The 16,939-nt window shown below is 51.6% G+C and overlaps 1 protein-coding gene and 1 long non-coding RNA gene across 2 annotated transcripts in view; both read right to left on the bottom strand.

Annotated features, from left to right (window-relative positions):
- The window catches only part of SLCO4A1 (solute carrier organic anion transporter family member 4A1), a 29,301-nt gene extending 21,208 nt beyond the window's left edge, over nt 1–8,093 (bottom strand). The window contains exon 1 of the mRNA XM_063350286.1: nt 8,063–8,093. The gene's annotated coding sequence lies outside the window, so the exon portion shown is untranslated. The remainder of the gene's footprint in view (nt 1–8,062) is intronic.
- Nucleotides 8,094–12,164: 4,071 nt separating this feature from the next.
- Nucleotides 12,165–14,612, bottom strand: LOC134522423 (uncharacterized). The gene is made up of 3 exons (XR_010073054.1): nt 13,782–14,612; nt 13,497–13,638; nt 12,165–12,877 (listed from the first exon to the last, which is right to left on the bottom strand). It is a non-coding gene; the product is annotated as an uncharacterized LOC134522423 (long non-coding RNA).
- Nucleotides 14,613–16,939: the final 2,327 nt, after the last annotated feature.

Here is a 16,939-nt window from a genome sequence, read left to right as displayed (position 1 = left end):
AAAGCATAAACACAACCGGGCTTAGAGCCAGAACTATTTATACCCTAACTTGGACCACTACCCCCTTTTCTGTTGTCACCCATTCAGAAAATTTAGAGAAATTTGCACATTTCCACAACTGTGCTACTTTTCCATGCCTGTGCTACGGCAGACCACGAGCGAGGAGCCGTCAGAAGCTGGTTTCACACGAACCCTTGCTGTTGAAGAACCATTCCTTCATGGGGTCTTAACGCCTTATTCCTTTCAAATGCACCAAATAGATCAAAATTTGGAGATGAAACACAAATCTTAAATCCCTGATTTCTGCTACGGCATGGGAAGAAATCTATGTGACATCCTGGAGCGTTACGCAGTACTGTAAAGGGAGAGAAGATCTGGCATGGGGCATGGCCTCCATGTTGTGGACAAAGCAGGTTGGAGGTCAACATCCAAGTTATCTAGTACTTTTTCCTGAGACAAGATTGCCTTCCAACCCCTCTTCTCCATAGTAAATGGACTTTCTGGGAAAAATCACATACCACGAGGTCGTATTGCTCTACCAGCCTGGAGAAGAGAAGGCTTCGGGGAGACCTTCCAGCCCCTTCCAGACCCTAAAGGGGGCCTACAGGAGGATGGGGAGGGACTCTGGATCAGGGAGGGGAGCCATAGGATGAAGGGTAATGGTTTTAAACTGAAAGAAGACAGATTTAGATTAGATATTAGGAAGAAATTGTTTGCTGTGAGGGTGGTGAGCCCCTGGCCCAGGTTGCCCAGAGCAGCTGTGGCTGCCCCGTCCCTGGAGGGGTTCAAGGCCAGGTTGGACGGGGCTTGGAGCAACCTGGGCTGGTGGGAGGTGTCCCTGCCCAGGGCAGGGGGTGGCACTGGGTGGTCTTCAAGGTCCCTTCCCACCCAAACCTTTCTGTGATTCTATGATTCTATGACAGTCTTTAGCTTGAGTTTTCTGTGGCAAGTTCTCCAGCTCAACCCGGTGTCGGTGGGCTGGACGCCCACCCATTCCTCTCTCAAAGCAGACGACACAGAGCTGAAGGCAGCACATCCAAACAGCTAAATGCATCACAGAAAAGGAAACTGGCTGATCATCAGCATCCCCTGCAACAGTTGTCATCCTCGGTGAGCACAAGAGCCACGAGTCCATGAGGTGGGCAGAGGGTGGAAACACCGCGTCAAGTGGGAGCACGAGAGAGTCAGAAAGCACAGGAAGGATTCAGCCGAGGGAAGAGTATTTCCCACACAAGCCCACTTTTTTTCCAGATCAGCAAATAATAGCTTCCCCAAACAGCCCCCGCAGCACAAGCTCACTGGTGCACACCGCTTAGCCTGGATCTTGTTTAACATTCAGCGATGCTCTCTAATCCTCTTAGGTATTAGTCTTGAGATTCCTGCCAAGCAGGGGAACGGCGCAGCCTCCCAGACAGCACTTAAATGAACTCGCTGCTTGGAATGGGCCATTTTGCAAAATACGGCAGAGCTCCAGCTGTTCAGCTGTTGGTTAACCTCAGATTAGCACCTAGGAAGTCACTATGGCATGCAAAATGCAAACTTAAATAACCCCGATTTCTGCGTCTCAGGTGACTCCCTAGGAAGCCGTTCTGCATTAAGACTGGATTTCTCTCTCTTAATTACTTGTTTAAAGTTAAGTGCCCAATTTGAGTTAGACGTTCCTATTGTCTCCCTGTTGCCCACCGCAAGGAGATCCTCGCAGGTTATCTACAGCCCTCAAGCCATGTCTCCACAGTCACTGTTTTGCGTGTTACTAAATCACCCGTTACTGCAGATACGATCTGGGGCAGGAACGGGCACCTAATCATATTTCTGTTGGATTAGCCAAGCATATTACCCCGAGCTTATTCTGGCTTCATGTTGGCTACCACAACACAAACAATATTTGATCAAGCACAAAGCCAGATGGCACAAAATTAACCCTTTCAGCACAAACCTGATGTGGCACCAGGAGGTTTGGACAAGATCGGTGCACAGGCTCATGTAGCTGTAGGACTTCAGACTTGACACCAAGTGCTCCCCGTCCACCCTCCAAAGCTAAACAAAAGCATCATACTTCATCGTATTTCATCCGCTTAGAATAAACACAACGTCAGCTCGCAGTTAATTTGCATTTGATCATGCAACACCCTAGATCTTGACACACTGCAGTATATTTTTGTGCTTTCTTTGAAGAGGGCATATCCCTGCTGCGTAATGGAGAAGAAATGATGACCACTTTCAAAGGGGTGACTTCTCTTCATTCTCTGACTCAGAAGTCCCAAAGCAGTGCTGTAACCACAAACTATAGCAACAGCAACTACGAGATGAAGGGTAGGAACCCCGACCCATAGGGAGCGGGACAGAGCCCGAGATCAGCAGGCTGGCAGCATGCAGGGCTGCTGGCCACGGCCACCAAGGACGGGAAGAAGCAGCCAACCTGAAATAACCACTTCCTTAGATACGTTTCAACAGTAAGCCCTCATGCTGCAAGTTCCTACAGTGGCTACAGCAAACATCTCGTGTAGAAAGCACTGAAAATCTCAAGGGTGGCCACAAAGCGGAACAGGTGGCAAGCGGGCAGGTCTACCCTGGCTGCGCTGGCCTTGGCCGCCTGCTTCTCCCATGGCTGGCTGCATCGAAATCGATCAAAATCACTGCTGGTCGGAAGAGGGAAGCCTCCACTGATTCCTCTGAGAGGTGCTGGAGGAAAAATGCTGAGCAATATCATTCTGCATTAAGAGGCCTCTCTAAGAAACCTATCTTGGTCTGAACCAGCCATCCCATACACATGTATATACATCCTAACGTACATAAAAAGGTGGGCGCAGAGCTGCACGCGCGCTCTCCACGCGGTTCGCAAGCTGCCCCTCTCGCGGGCTGGCACCTCTTTCGTCTGACGAGCCTCAATCAGGTCAGTAACCCGTTCTTACTGCCAGGGAGCACATTGCTGCCAAATGGTGTTTCTTCCTGAGATAAAGGAATAAACAGGCATATAATGTTCCCATTGTCAACCCAAAACATCTGCTGGAACCCGGGGAGGGGGGTGTTTGCTATCCACGCACGCCGCCGATGATACGGCTTCCACTTTGTACCCTCCCTGTTCTCTCGCACGAGGAATGGCAGCCTCAGACAGCAGCAGTTGGAGGACAGATTTCCCGAGAAATCTGAAATCTGCCTTCAAGGGATCCCTGCTTCCCCGCAGCAGCGCGGCCGGCTTTTCATTTCTGGCTCAGGAAACTTTATCATTTTCCTTGGTAAGGGCCTGCGGCATCCTACGGCCCCCACCAAGGGGCTACGAGAGACGGGCACCGCGGGTTAATCTGGTTCTTGGTTGAACGAGGTCATGGAGGACTGATTTTTGATCAGTGCCCCCCAAGAAATGACGGGGCTGGTCCTGCCCTGTCTCCTCACCCGTCAGCAGTGTTCGCCCACACCAGGCATCCAAGGGGGGTTCCCGAGATTGCTCACAGAAAGTAAAAGGTAATTCAAGGGAATAAAAACTGGCCGGTTTGTGGTGGTAGGCAAGGAATACTTTTCATTGCCCCTTGAAAAAAGGCAATATTTTAAATTTTAAATTATTTTAAAGCAAGAATATTGGAGGCAGATAATCAGCGTACCACAGGCTGGATACCTACTTTCCACTCCTTTTAATTCAGTTTCTTCAGCATCCTAAAACACTCTTTTCAAAGTTTTCTGCCAAATAAGAGGAAAATACACGACACAGGGATCACAGACTGATGGGGGCTATTGGGGACTCCAGAAAAGGCTGTTTCTGTTGTAACCAAGACCCACATCTGGCTGGAAGGACCTAAATCCTCCGTGAGCCTGACTCTGCTCCAGCAATACAAAGAAGACCGTAAGGTTGCTTTGAAAGCACTGTGAGGAAATCCCTTTTTTTGGGGAATTCATATGCTAACATAAAGCTCCGTGGCATCTGCCCCGTCCTCGCTCACGCTGCAGCGGGGCAGGATCGGATCAGTCCCGGAGGGAAGGTGTCCGCAAGCCCTCCCAGCTCTGGCCGGGACAAGGGCCGGTTTCTTCTGGTTTCTAAAGGGTTTTTAAAGCAAAAGAAATCTTGAATTAAATTTTCGACTCTGTTTTATTTGGAGTAGGGTAAGCTAAAAAATTGATGCAGTTTTCCAAGGAGAGGTTATGAAGGAAGAGGAAAAATAAAAGAGCTCGCGTCCTGCAGACCTTTTGGGGACTTTTTATTTCTGTGTCATGGGTTGGTATCATTTATCAGAACTGTAGAATCTAAATGTATTTTTTTAATCTCTTAATGCCATCTAGAAAAATAAACTCCTATCTCAGAGCATACCCAAAGCACTTGAATTCACAGTTATGAAACCATAGCTATAAAAATGCCAAAAAGTACTTTTTCTTGGATTTTTTTTCAGCCAGAACATTGCAAAGTCAAAGTATTTTTTTTTGGGGGGGGAAAAAGTGTTTGGCCTTGCTTTCTCAACATGAAAACGACTCCCTGACTCCTTCAAACCACTGGACGGCGGTTAAACAAAGCTTGTCAGCATTTCATTTTCTTTCTTGAAGCGACCAAGCCAAGCTCTGAGAATTCAAAGGACTGAAGGTTATTGATGCCATACAGCAACATACTTTATCCATGAACAATAGCAATCGAATTCAGTTTTAGTGCAACTATACGGATGTCAGTGGGATAGCACAGGAGAAGAGACAGGGCTTGTGTCTTCGCTGCTCCAGAAATTTAAAAAAACTTGCTGCAAAGGCTCAGCATTTTGCTGAATGAGGCGAACAAGAATAAACAGAGTATTTCCCACCGCTAACATATTCCCATTGCTCATAAACCCATTTACAATCTAGAAGTGCCGTGACAATATTTTTTACGCCAGCAACATAGCAGTAGCCCAGATTTAGGGGTACTTCTGCCTGAAGAGAGATTTGAGGTTAGAATAACATTACTCTGTTAATATTAAACACTTCACTGCCTCATCTCATGCTCTCCACTGTACTAACGAGAGGCCTGACACAAAATCTATTAAAGTTAGTGGCCCTCTCTCAGTCCTCGTCTGCAGTCACTCATCACAGCTACCGAAGTAGGATGGATGCTCTTGTCTGGGATTCATAAACCAGATGAAGTCCTTGACTTCCCTCTGAGCATTTTTTTTCCCCAGAAAGCGTTTGCAGAAACTCTTTGTTCTCAAATCCCCCAGTTCAGCATCACCACGCGTACGCCGGGAGGTCGCTCGGGGCCAAGATGGAACAAAACTAATTATATCGCGGGGAGGTCTAGCAATAAATCAGTTTTGAAAAGGGAAAGGAGAGCGGCTCCAGGAGAGGAGGAGCTCTCGCATCCAGAGATGCCAGAGCCAGAGAGGACTGGAATCGCCGGGGAACCTGCCGAAATGCAGGTGCCGGGAGAGGTGTGATGCTACCAACCCGGCAAAGCCCCTGGTCCTGCCTCCCAAATTCTGCTCCTAAGACCAAGATAATGTGTTTTTTAAATGTAGTAGGGAAGCACAATGCACTTCAGGGTGGCTATTGAAATGAAGAGCAGAACACCAACGCATTTCAGGGCAGCCCAGATCCGAAACACCCAGTGCGGTTATCAGCTCCCACGCACCAGTTTAACGCAGCCACCTCGGTTTATTAAGCACAAAACCCCAAGGGGGAAGGTTTCCCCTGAACTCGCACTCAGCATCCCACTAACCCACCAGCAACAAGCCGCCAGCTCTGCTAGGTGGTCGCAGAGTCTTGCAAAGCTCTTCCACCCTTCACCATTGCATTAACGGGATTCTGCAAGACGCGAATGTCCCAGGCTCTGAATAATTAACTTACAGGCAGCAGCTCAAGGAGCCAGGTGAGGAAGACAAGAAACCCAAACGGTAAAGCAGAATATTTGGCAATCATAGAATCTTCACGGTTGGAAAGGACCTTTGAGATCATCGAGTCCAACCATACACACACACAAAAAACCCAAACCCCTACAATCTGCCACTAGAGCATGGCCTGAAGTGCCACATCTAGACGTTTCTTAAACACCTCTAGGGATGGTGACTCAACCCCCTCCCTGGGCAGGCTGTTCAGTGCCTGACCACTCTTTCAGTAAAGTAATTCTTCCCAATATCTAACCTAAACCTCCCGCGCCGCAACTTCAATCCAGCATATGAGCACCTTTACCTGTGGGTTGTGCCCAAGCCCCTGGGCGAAGGCAGGTTTCTGGCCTTAGTACACTCAATTAAAATAAAGGAAAGCAAAACAAATGCTCAGTGATGATTTTGGGGGTGGACTGAGCCAAACAAGCGGTGTAAAGCAGAGCCATGATTCACTTTTTGTGCTACTGCAGGGTGTAAAGGCCCAACTCGGAGGGCAGGATCCTCCCCAGCGAGCTCCACGCTGTAAAGACAGACCCAAAAAAAGATTAAAGCTGCCTCAAGGAGTTTGCAATCGGAAATCGTGAGGCACCGAGCAGCTGGATGCTGATCTCCCTAAGCCGCTGGATATTTCTTTTGTTAGTGGCTGATCCCATCTCCCCCCCGTGCCTGCAAATCTCTGATCTCCATCAAGATTTCTAGTAAGTACTTGCTCAGGTAGTTCCTGGTTTCGCTGGCCAGGAATCTCTAACCCTCGCAGGAATTGCTGTTTCCCGTCTCATCCGTCATCCTGGGGTTGCGCTTCATGTTTTGGCCACTGTCCCTTGGTGGGTCGGATCCACACGTGTGGGGCCAATTAAAGTAATATCAGTGGGGTGGGGATCTCACAGGGCTTCTGGTGAGAGCGGTGGTGGGGCAGGTGGCTGTGGTCTGTCCCTCCCAGCGCAGAGGGCTGGCTGCTTCACTTTCCGATCATTTTTGTCGCCTGCAGGCTAGACCTCTCTGCATAAAAATAGCTACTTTTTTTTCTTTCTTTTCATTATTTGACTAACCCACCGCTTCATCCTTTTTCTCACATTTCCAACAGCTCAAAGCCTGCGTCTCTAAAGGTCTCCTTCGTGTTCCTTCCCTCTCAAATGCTGTTTTAACGTGTGATTTTACAACCAAGCGGCAATATAGAAAGTAGGAGCCCAGAAATTTAAAAAAAAAGAAAAAAAAAAAAAAAAAGGAGGTGCGAGACTGGGATAACTTAATGTCTGTAGCGTGTTGCCTGGTAAAACCAAACAGCCTAAAAAATGGTAATAAAACGTTAATGCAACAAACTCATGGGATTAATGCCCACTGGAGCCTCTTGAGCTCTCAGAGCTGAAAAATACGTTTTTATTATAATAATGCTTTTGACTGTATCATCTAAATCATCGTATCATCTGAACAAATAGGTTAGTAAAAGTAATATAGGTCAGGCGATGAAAGTGCTCTGATTTCGGCTCAGCATGGTGCCCGGGACTTCCTCCTCTCACTTCAGTTACTGCCCGCTTGAAACAAGGATCATTTTATCATTAACATACTTTTTACTTGTTGTAAGGACCATTGTGACATGCCACCTTACTAGCTTTTCTTATTTTCCGCCATAGAAAGAGCGGGGACACACACCCCCCCCCCCCCACACACACACACACCCCCAACCCAAAGCAGGGTGAGTCAGTTCTAACGAATTTCAGTTACAAGGTAGCAGCACCGGCTTTGAAGCATCACCGGCGGCCGCTTGCAAACGGAAAATCTCAATGAGTTTGGCTATTTCGGTGACTTCCCCCCCCCGCCCCCGCCATCAGACGGGCTTTCCCCGAGGCGCACCGGCAGCTGCTGCCGCCAAACCACCCGCCCCGCGCAACAGCCCGCACACCGGGGGCTGCACCGCCGCCTCCCGCCGGGCACCGAACCCCTCACCCCGACCCCCCACCCGCACCCCCGCCAGGCTCCGCCGCCAGCCCCATCTCTGGGCTTTCCAGCCCCGGCGGAGGATCCGCGCCCATCCGCGCCTCCGCGGGGCTCCCGCACGCCGCTCCCGCAGACACGTGCGGCACCGCCCGGTGGGTCCCGCCGTGTCGCGGGGGGGAGGTCGGTCGGTCGGGCAGCCCCCGCCCCTCGGTGCCCGCCCCGCGCCCCTCCATCCCTCCGGCATCCCTCCGGCATCCCCCCTCCATCCCTCCCGCATCCCCCGCCCGGCCCGGTACCTGCCGCCGCCGCCGCTGCCCTCTCGCCGCCGCCCCCGCCGTCCCCGGGCCCCGCCGCCTGGGGGGGGGCGGGCACCCCGCCCTGACGGATGGCCGCTTCCGCCAATCGGCGGCGGCTGCCGGCGGCGGCTGGGCCAATGGCGGGGAAAGGGAGGCTAAAGAGAAAGCGGGGTAAGGCGGGCGGTGCGGGGGGAGAGGGAGATGGGGAGCGGGGGGAGAGGGATGGGCAGGAGCGGGGAGGAGAGGACGGCCGGGGGGGGGGAGAGGGGCAGGGAGACAGGGATAGATGGCAGCAGGGGAGGGGAAGGGCAAGGAGAGGGTCCCACGTTGAGGTGGGGGGGGAAATAAAAGGGGGAGAGGGGCAGCAAGGGGAGGGTGGGGAGAAGGATGGGGGAGCGAGAAGAAACGGGGTAAGGAGAGGGCAGGGGTAGGGGCAGGTGCATTTTATGAAAAATGCCCGATTTCGTGTCACACTGCGCTCCTCGGCCCTCGCAGCCCCCGGGCAGGGCTCGGGCTACCCCCCCCCACCACCATCCCATCCCCGGCCATGGGGTATCCCAGTCTCCCTGCATCCCGGGATGCTCAGGGAGAAATTCTGGGATACATCCACGGACCGGAGCGAGGGGGAAACTGCGCTGGAAGGAGCCACATCCGTGGCTGTGGTGGCAGAGAGCAATGGCGGGAGTTTAATCTTTACCTCCAGCGATTGCAATGACCTGACCTCGCGTAAGAGGAAGGAAAAGTACGAGAGTGAATGCATGAATATTATTTTATCGGGGGCATAAACACAGCTATCGCGGCGCTATGTTTATTGGTGCAATATAGCGCCAGGGGCGATGGGGCTGGGCACGGCTGGGCTCACGGTCGCGGAGGCCAGCTCGCCTCCGGAGCTGGAGGAGACACACCAAACCCCTTAGATTTGCATTAACACCTTTGTTTGGGCCTTTTTCTCTGCTGTTTGGGGACTTGCTGTCACGGTGGTTGGTTTATAGGCACAGTATGGGCCCCTGAGTGGTTAGATGGGGGAGCCTCTGGACCAGCACCCCCCCCCGAGCCCTCCGCGTCCTCCGGGGTGTAGATCACCGGGGCAGAAGAACCTCTGCAGATGTGACACGTGCGAGGGTCTGAGCACGCAGCTCTCCTGTGCCTCCCCCTGCAGCTTCTGCAGCCCCCTTTGCCGTTCTTGCAAGGGCTGTTTCACATCACTTGGGAATTTGGCCTGTTTCTGCATGTTCAAGGATAAATAATTCAGGCGCTGCCATGTTTAGCTCTTTAAAGTGCAATCAGCTCCGGAGTGCGCGGGATAACCTGGGCGATGGAAAACCCCAGCTAACGCTGCGCAAGGTGGTGATGAGGGCAAAGACACCGCCAGAGGGGTGGCATCCAGCCACGCCGAGCCCTGTGGTCCCCGTCTCTGCTCGGTGCACCTTTCCCACGGCTGCTCCCGGAGCACGGGGACCCATAGGTAACGGAGAGCCAGGGCAGGAGCCGAGGCAGAAGCAGACCCTGCAGCTCGCTGAGGCTCATCCCAGGCTGCGGCAATGTGCCACTCACATCACTCCTCCTCCTCATCCTCTGAAGCAGCGGCTCCAGGATGGAGCTGGAAAGTTGCTGCCTTTTTGTCCCATCCTTGCCGTGCCCCACAGCGTTGGAGGTGGATGGGCTTCTTGCAGGTTTTGCTTTCACCTACTGGGCTAAATTGGGAGCTGTCGAATAAGCTTTTAAAGCAAAATTACATGTGGGGGAGCCTGCTGTTTGCGACATGCTGTGGTCAGGAAAACCAGGAAGCTTTTGCTCCACGGGCACACACTGATGTGGGTTTATTACGTATGAATCGTTTCCTGCGCATTGAAGTTAGGACACCGTTTTGGCCGGTGCTGCACTGGTGAGTAAGGCTCTGTTTCAAACTGTTTATATTTTAAATAAACAGGGTGGAAAGGACAGCAGATGTGCAAAGGCGAAGTGGTGCATCAAAAGCATCCGAGCCGGGGAAACCCCCCCAGTTCCTGTTCAACTGGGACAAGTTGCATTCACGGCTGGGTCCAGCATCAGGGGGATGTATCCCTGCTCCCCAGCTCTGCTCCCTTCTCCATGTACATTTTGGTCCATCCTGCCTCCGGTGAGGTTGTCCTCAAGTGCAGAGTAATTAATTTACTTAGTTTCTGGTGATTTTTTTGTACAGCATCTCAAAATACGTTACCTCTTGGGTGAGGGAGATGTAAAGATACGGAGCTTGTCCTACGGATTTGCGTGAGCTGATGGCAACTATGATAACGCGTGGGAGGGAGATGGTGTGGTGAGGAAGGAGAGGTCACCTGGAAGAAATCCCTCTCCTAGGAAAGTCTTTAAAAGAGGCTTGGCAGTGGCACGGCAAATCAGCCACATGCTGATTCACTTGTAAATGAGGAGGAGTCTGCCCCAGGGGCAAGTTTGTTTTAAACTGGGTTTTAACGCCCCCGGGGGCTCAGCCTGCGTGAGCCAACGCAGGCCTTGCTGGGTGGGTGGCAGAAGGTTCCTCCAGAGCTCGGCATCTTCCCAGGACTCGGCTCGTCCTGAGGATCTTTGCAGCAGTCTCAGGGGACAGGAGAAGCTGAAATTCGTTTGCCAAAGCTATAGGAAGGCACGAAGTGTGTGGGGTGCAGTGCGAGCTGGGGGTGGCGGGGGGTGGGAAGGGTGGCCACGGTTTGGGCAGAGCCCAGGTGGGCACAGGGGGGAGCATGGGCAGGGTGGCAGGGACCCGAGCCGAGGTCCTGGGGGCTTGGCATGAGCTCAGGTCGTGCCACGCTCCATTTCTCTCCTGGCTCTGCAAAGCTGCGAAGGGGAAGGATGCAAGGGGAGCCAAGGTAAAGGTGTAGTGCAGAAGAGTTAGAAAAGGACTCGCTACAGCTTAGTCCTTGTCCTGCTGCGAGCTACAGGGAGGTGGGGACAGGCGATGGGGAGACACAGCCCAGTCCCCCCAGGATGCTCATCAGCTCTCCTCGACAGCATCTGGCCTAAATCTTCCTCCCCTCTGCTAGTGTCTCACCTCAGCATCATCTCCTTTCGCTCCCCTGCCTGTCGGGCTCAGCCTCTGCTGGCGGCTGACGCTGCTGGTTGCTTTTCTTCTAAAATTGACGGGGAGAAGGTTTTTGCCGGGGCTGGGGCTTGGTGGTGGGCACTAAGGTTTCTGAGAAGATGGGACCATCTCTGCCCCGGGCCATCTCTGCCCCCATCCGACATCAGGGATGAGAATTATCAAGGCAGTGACGGTAATAAACAATGACAAGGAGACTGGTAAGCATATTAGTAGTATTATTACTAATATTATTGTTATTATATGGGTTACTCTCTCCTTGGGTTGGGTAGGCTCTTAGCATTTTAGTTTGACTGAAAACGATTTTAGGGGTGGTGTTAACACTTGCAGATATACCTGCAATGATTTTCCTTCGCTATTTCCCCCCGGGATGGATTTATGATGTGCTGTACCTCTGTCTGCAGCGCTGGGAGCATCAGGGACTCTGGGCTGTCATATTTATTTTTTTTTATAAATCTCCATAAATCATTAAAACTCTGGTTTTAATGAATGCAAATTTAGCGCCGCAGCAGGGAAGTCAGTTGGCTGGAGGCGCTCCCGGGGCTGGAATCGCTCCCTCACCAGCGGCTGTTGAAAGATGGTTCTTCAAGCTCGGTCCTGTAAGCCACGTGGGGCCGGAGATGATCCTGACGCTCTTGGGGCTAAATCTGTGCAGACGTAAACCTTATTGACGCCCATCCAGTGAAACTCTCCTCGTTTTTCAAAGATCCGCAGAACTGACTAGGAAAGAAGGGGAGTTGTTGTATATTCATCATGGAAAGTCCGGTTCTGGGAACATTTACATTTTTAATATAGTTAAGTGTGCATATATTTACAAGATTAGGTTAACGTGGTGATAAACAATTTATTTAAAGATGTAATGCCTAACAGAGATTTCTGGGGCCTGAGTGATCATTTCCTAATATCGCGGTCATAAATACTTCCATGATTCACATCTCCTGTTGCAGAACAAGCAGCAAATCTCCGGGAAGGAAGTACAGAACTGGATTTTTTTTTTTTTTTCTAAAAGAAGATTTTTTTATTGCAACTCTAATTTGAGCCAGAAATTCGTTCACAGGAAACACATAATAAAGAACGCGTAAAGATGGGGTTTTTCAAGAAGCGGTGGCTAGTGCAGGCTTGCAGTGGGAAACGCACTTCTGAAGATCCCCCCTGGGGTTTTTCCCAGACTTTGCGCTCTCCTACCTCTGTAAAACCCTGTTGGTTTCGCAAACTGGAGCACCAGAATCCACCCTGCTCCGCCCTGGGAGCTGCACTTCTCGCAAGGAGGGCGAGGGACCCTGCAGATGACAGGGCGAGGGGGGAGGTTTAAAGCAAACTCTTGCGCAGCTCCTGATTAAACAGCACCGCGGAGCCGCCGGTGTAACTGTGCTCGAGGAAGGATTAGACAAATTCATGGGTGACACATGCTCTGGTGGCTGTTAAAGCCAATAATCTCCGTGCAAACCTCTCCCTGGGGCAGTCCCCGCGGCGCTGGTGGCCCACGGCCAGGGGAGCACCCCTGGCTGCTTGTCCTGCTCTCGCCCTCTATAAACCAGCAGCGCTGCCGTGCTGTTCCTCTGGGCTACGGGGACACGATATCGGGAACTTGGCTGCTGAGCATGCACAGAGTGTGACGTGTTAATTTTAAAAGAGAAAAGGGAGAGCTGTAGCTTCTCTTTGAAAGATTTCTGAGGGGTCTGAGCTCCTGTTTCTCAGGTCTTTTCCGTCAGGTGATGCGCAGACACCGCAGCCTTCCTTTCCTAAGATAGAAATAGAAGTCATTTCTGGCACTCCAATCAAGTTTTGTTTGAGTGAAATACAGCATTGCACTGGGAAGAGTGATGGAAAAGTCCAAAGATGGCATCATCCGAAGAGAAAACACCTTGAAGCTCAGTGCAGCAGCTGTGGCTTTGGTCCCATAGGGTCTGAACAGCAGGTGCCACGCGGCAGCCCCCAGTTAGCATCAGGGTCATTGCAGGCTTAGGAATTAAAAGGGAAATTTTGGACTGCAATGGTGATGATGAGCACAACATTTTTGTAACTGTTGCTTTTTTGGCTGAAAGGAGCCCAGCTGGGCAAAGGCGCACCATGGGAGTGTATGTTCTGGGTGCGGGCGAGGGCTCCGGGCGGGCTCTCAGCGCCTCGAGGGGCTCCTTTCTCTGTGCCGACGGGCTGCACCGTGCACAGGAGCCCGACAGGAATGCAAACGGTATGTAATAATGACAATAATCACAATCCAGATCATTACATGGGTCATGCCCAGCTCCAAAATTTAAATTCTTTGAGCATAATTAACCTAAGTTCGTACTTAGGAGGGACGATGAATCGTGGCCTGTCTCCTGAGAGAAGGGGTGGAACGAGGGATGCTCTGCACCTTACCTCCATGGGTTGCTTGACCCAAAGCTCTGCTCCGGGTGGAGGGTCACCACCTCGGAGAGCCACGAGTGCGGGGATGCCCCGGCTTGGGGAGCCAGCGAGGGCAGAGATGTGCCCCGGTCCCCATGTTCTTCTGCTCGACTCACTGCGGGGGGAAAAAGCTATGAAGAATAATCAGAGAAAAAACATCTAAAACAAGAGCAAATCTTTTGTGGTGCCGTGGCAGCTCAGAATTCATCGCTCTACTGTACCGAGCAGCGATGCGAGGGGGAGTGTGGGGACAATTACCTGCACTGTGGTCTCTGCTTTTGGCACCGTGTCCGATGGGAATAGTTAATTCTTCACTTAGCAGCAGCTCCAACGCCACCGAAGGAGGGCAGAGCAGAGAGCTCTGGAGGGGGCACGGGGGCGTCTTCGTCGTCGGTGTCTCCAGTCAGATCCCAGCAACGCCTGCAGAGCGCGGGAAGCAGCGCGGAGCATCGGCACAAAGGTTTGGGCTCGGGCTCCGGCCGAGTTGCCAACAGTCAACACGGAGTGTTTGTACAGCAAGAGGAGATCGCATTCATCGCAGCAACACCCTTCCTCTTTACACATGTTTTTCAAGTGTAATAGCCATTTGACTACCAGTCCCCACCAGGAGACTAGAGAAAGGTTATTTTCAGTCACCAAAGGTTTTACTTGTTTCTTTTAATAAAGCCTGATGAAAAAAACATTATAACTGAGGCATGAACTTTTAATGAGTTCACTTCATAATCTTTTTGAAGATTACTGTTGAACTAACCGAGCCTTTCAACTCTTTTTTGTTGTTGGCTTAAAGTGCTGGCACCGAGCGTCGCTCCGGATCTCTCGTACTGGGCGATCTGCTCTGCCCCGTCCCCCCTGTGGATTTTGGTGAGAGTTGCCATTGCAGCGTAATGAAGTAGAAACACTCACTGACAGCGATATCATAGAATCACAGAATGGTTTGGGTTGGAAGGGACCATAAAGCCCACCCAGTGCCACCCCCTGCCCTGGGCAGGGACACCTCCCACCAGCCCAGGTTCCTCCAAGCCCCGTCCAACCTGGCCTTGAACCCCTCCAGGGATGGGGCAGCCACAGCTTCTCTGGGCAACCTGGGCCAGGGGCTCACCCCCCTCAGAGTGAAAAATTTCTCCCTAATCTCTAACCTAAATCTCCCTCTTTCAGGTTAAAACCGTTCCCCCTCATCCCATGGCTCCCCTCCCTGATCCAGAGTCCCTCCCCAGCTTTCCTGGAGCCCCTTTAGGGACTGGAAGGGGCTCCAAGGTCTCCCCGGAGCCTTCTCTTCTCCAGGCTGAACCCCCCCAGCTCTCCCAGCCTGTCCCCACAGCAGAGGGGCTCCAGCCCTCCCAGCATCTCCGGAGCCTCCTCTGGCCCCGCTCCAACAGCTCCATGTGCTTCATCTGCCCATATGATCCAGGGATAGTTATGAGCATCACGTGTACATGAAGAATATGTAGCACGCTTAGTGAGCTGTACTGGAAAGATTTCCAGATAGCGATTGATTTTCCAGCCATGTAATTAGTTCAGAGGTTACAAACATAGAAAATATTGCTCTGGAAATTGATTCTTTTTTTAATTGTTCATAGCAGCAAAACTACATTGTGACTGCGAAGCACATCACATGCTTTCTGCAGAGAAAGACTTTGAACTTTGGAAAAATATTGCCCCTGTAAACATGGAGAAGAAATCACATGGGTAATTCTGTTGCTATCTCAGATAAGGCCTGGATCCCAACTCATTCCGGCCAATTTTGAAAATCCATCCCTATAGTTCCTCTCGCAGGATCAAGGTCTACAGGAGAGATCAGACTCCGCATCCACGAGGCCGGATTGTGTCCCGGCCAGGGGCTGCCCCTGTGGGTCGGGGTCCCTGCTCTCACCCTGGGCTCCCCCCAGCAGCCGGAGCTGCACCTGCACAGGCAAACCTGCCCTGGACCTGCCAGCTCTGCAATTCTCTATTTATTTATTTATTTTTTTATTGCTTCCAGGCAACGTTTTTTCATCTGTAATTATCAGCCAAAGAAAGACGTCTCATCTCTTCTTCGGAGGGGATTTTGGGTCCGCCCCATCAAGGTGCAGGAGGCGGTCGGCGCTTGGAGACAGAGTTTAGATTAGCGATGGGTTTTGTCCGAGTTAAGCTGACGGTTGGAGTAGATGATCCGAAAGGTCCCTCCCAACCTGGGCAGTTCTATGACTCAGTGGCCTCGTTGCACACACAGGGTGGGGTGGCTGTTGCTTATGGAAAATAGGAGTAGTTACGTCCAGTACAAAAAACACAAACTTCCTCTTCCAAAGCAGCTGTTATTTCTCTCTAACAGGATAATGGCAGATGTTTTCTGTGGAGGCAAAGCCAGGACACCCCAACAGAGGCAACGAGAGCGCTGCAATTAGGGAAGTTATTAGGATTATTTCATTTCATTGCCCAACTGTGCCAGGCATTAAACAAATCGCTTGAGTCAGTTCCCTAAAAAGCTTGCAAATTAGGAAGGTTGGGCCGGCAGCAAAACCCCCTGAAAGATAATTTCCAGTTTACACGCTCTGTCATAGTCACCCGGAGAATTTGGCTACCATGAGGTTTCACAGGTTCTGCGAAATCTCAGGAAGGAAGAAGAGGTGCCCATTTTTAAAAACCCCAAACCTCATGATAATGAAAACAGTTGAACTGAGCAATCACTGATTTGGATGAGAAAGTGCTTCTGCAACTATATAATTCCCAAATGTACCCAGTCCCAGCAAAACCTTGGGAAGCATCTCAGGAGATGGGAAGTTCTGCTGTGAAAGCGAATTTAACAAGACATGAATGAACCAGGCACCCTCCCCTCCCTCGCCCCCAGCAGCTCCCGGTGCACGAGCATCCTCCTCCTGCACGCGCAACCATCCTGCCAGCCCATTTTTAACCTTTGCAGGAAAACGGTATTGCTGGGAGTATCCTACAGGAGGAAGGTGTGGAAGGAAAGGAGGAGAAAATGCTGCTTTATTCTTTACTTCCCAAAGCAATTATCGGGGTCACCCGGCTTCCTGGGAAGCAGGATTTGGTGTGTGGACGGGAAGAGTGAATTGCAAGCGTTTTCCCCACCTCCCTCTGCCCTAGGACATACGGAGCATCTCTCGGGGATATGAAAAAAATAATAAGTATTTCACCCCAAGAATATATCCAGCCTTTGTGCAAGTGAACCCCCCTTGCATGAGGGCAGAGGGGGGATGCGGGTGTTGAGGGAAAGCACCAGGCAAGCGTTACTCCCCCCTAACTTTTGGGGTTAGGCAATAACCGCGCGGTCTGGGGGTGAGCCACGGCCTTCCCGAGGTGGGACGATTTGCAGGGTGACCTGCGGGATCCCATCGGAATTCCTCCCGGGATGCGGAGGGGAGCAGCCGAGTTAGCCCAGTCTCACTCTCCCATCTAGTGGCAAAACAAGGAAAGGTGGT

This window comes from Chroicocephalus ridibundus, chromosome 12 (assembly GCF_963924245.1).
Source record: "Chroicocephalus ridibundus chromosome 12, bChrRid1.1, whole genome shotgun sequence".
NCBI lineage: Eukaryota > Metazoa > Chordata > Aves > Charadriiformes > Laridae > Chroicocephalus > Chroicocephalus ridibundus.
The sequence above is the reverse complement of the archived record's forward strand: the minus strand, read 5'-3'. Positions and strand labels throughout refer to the sequence as shown.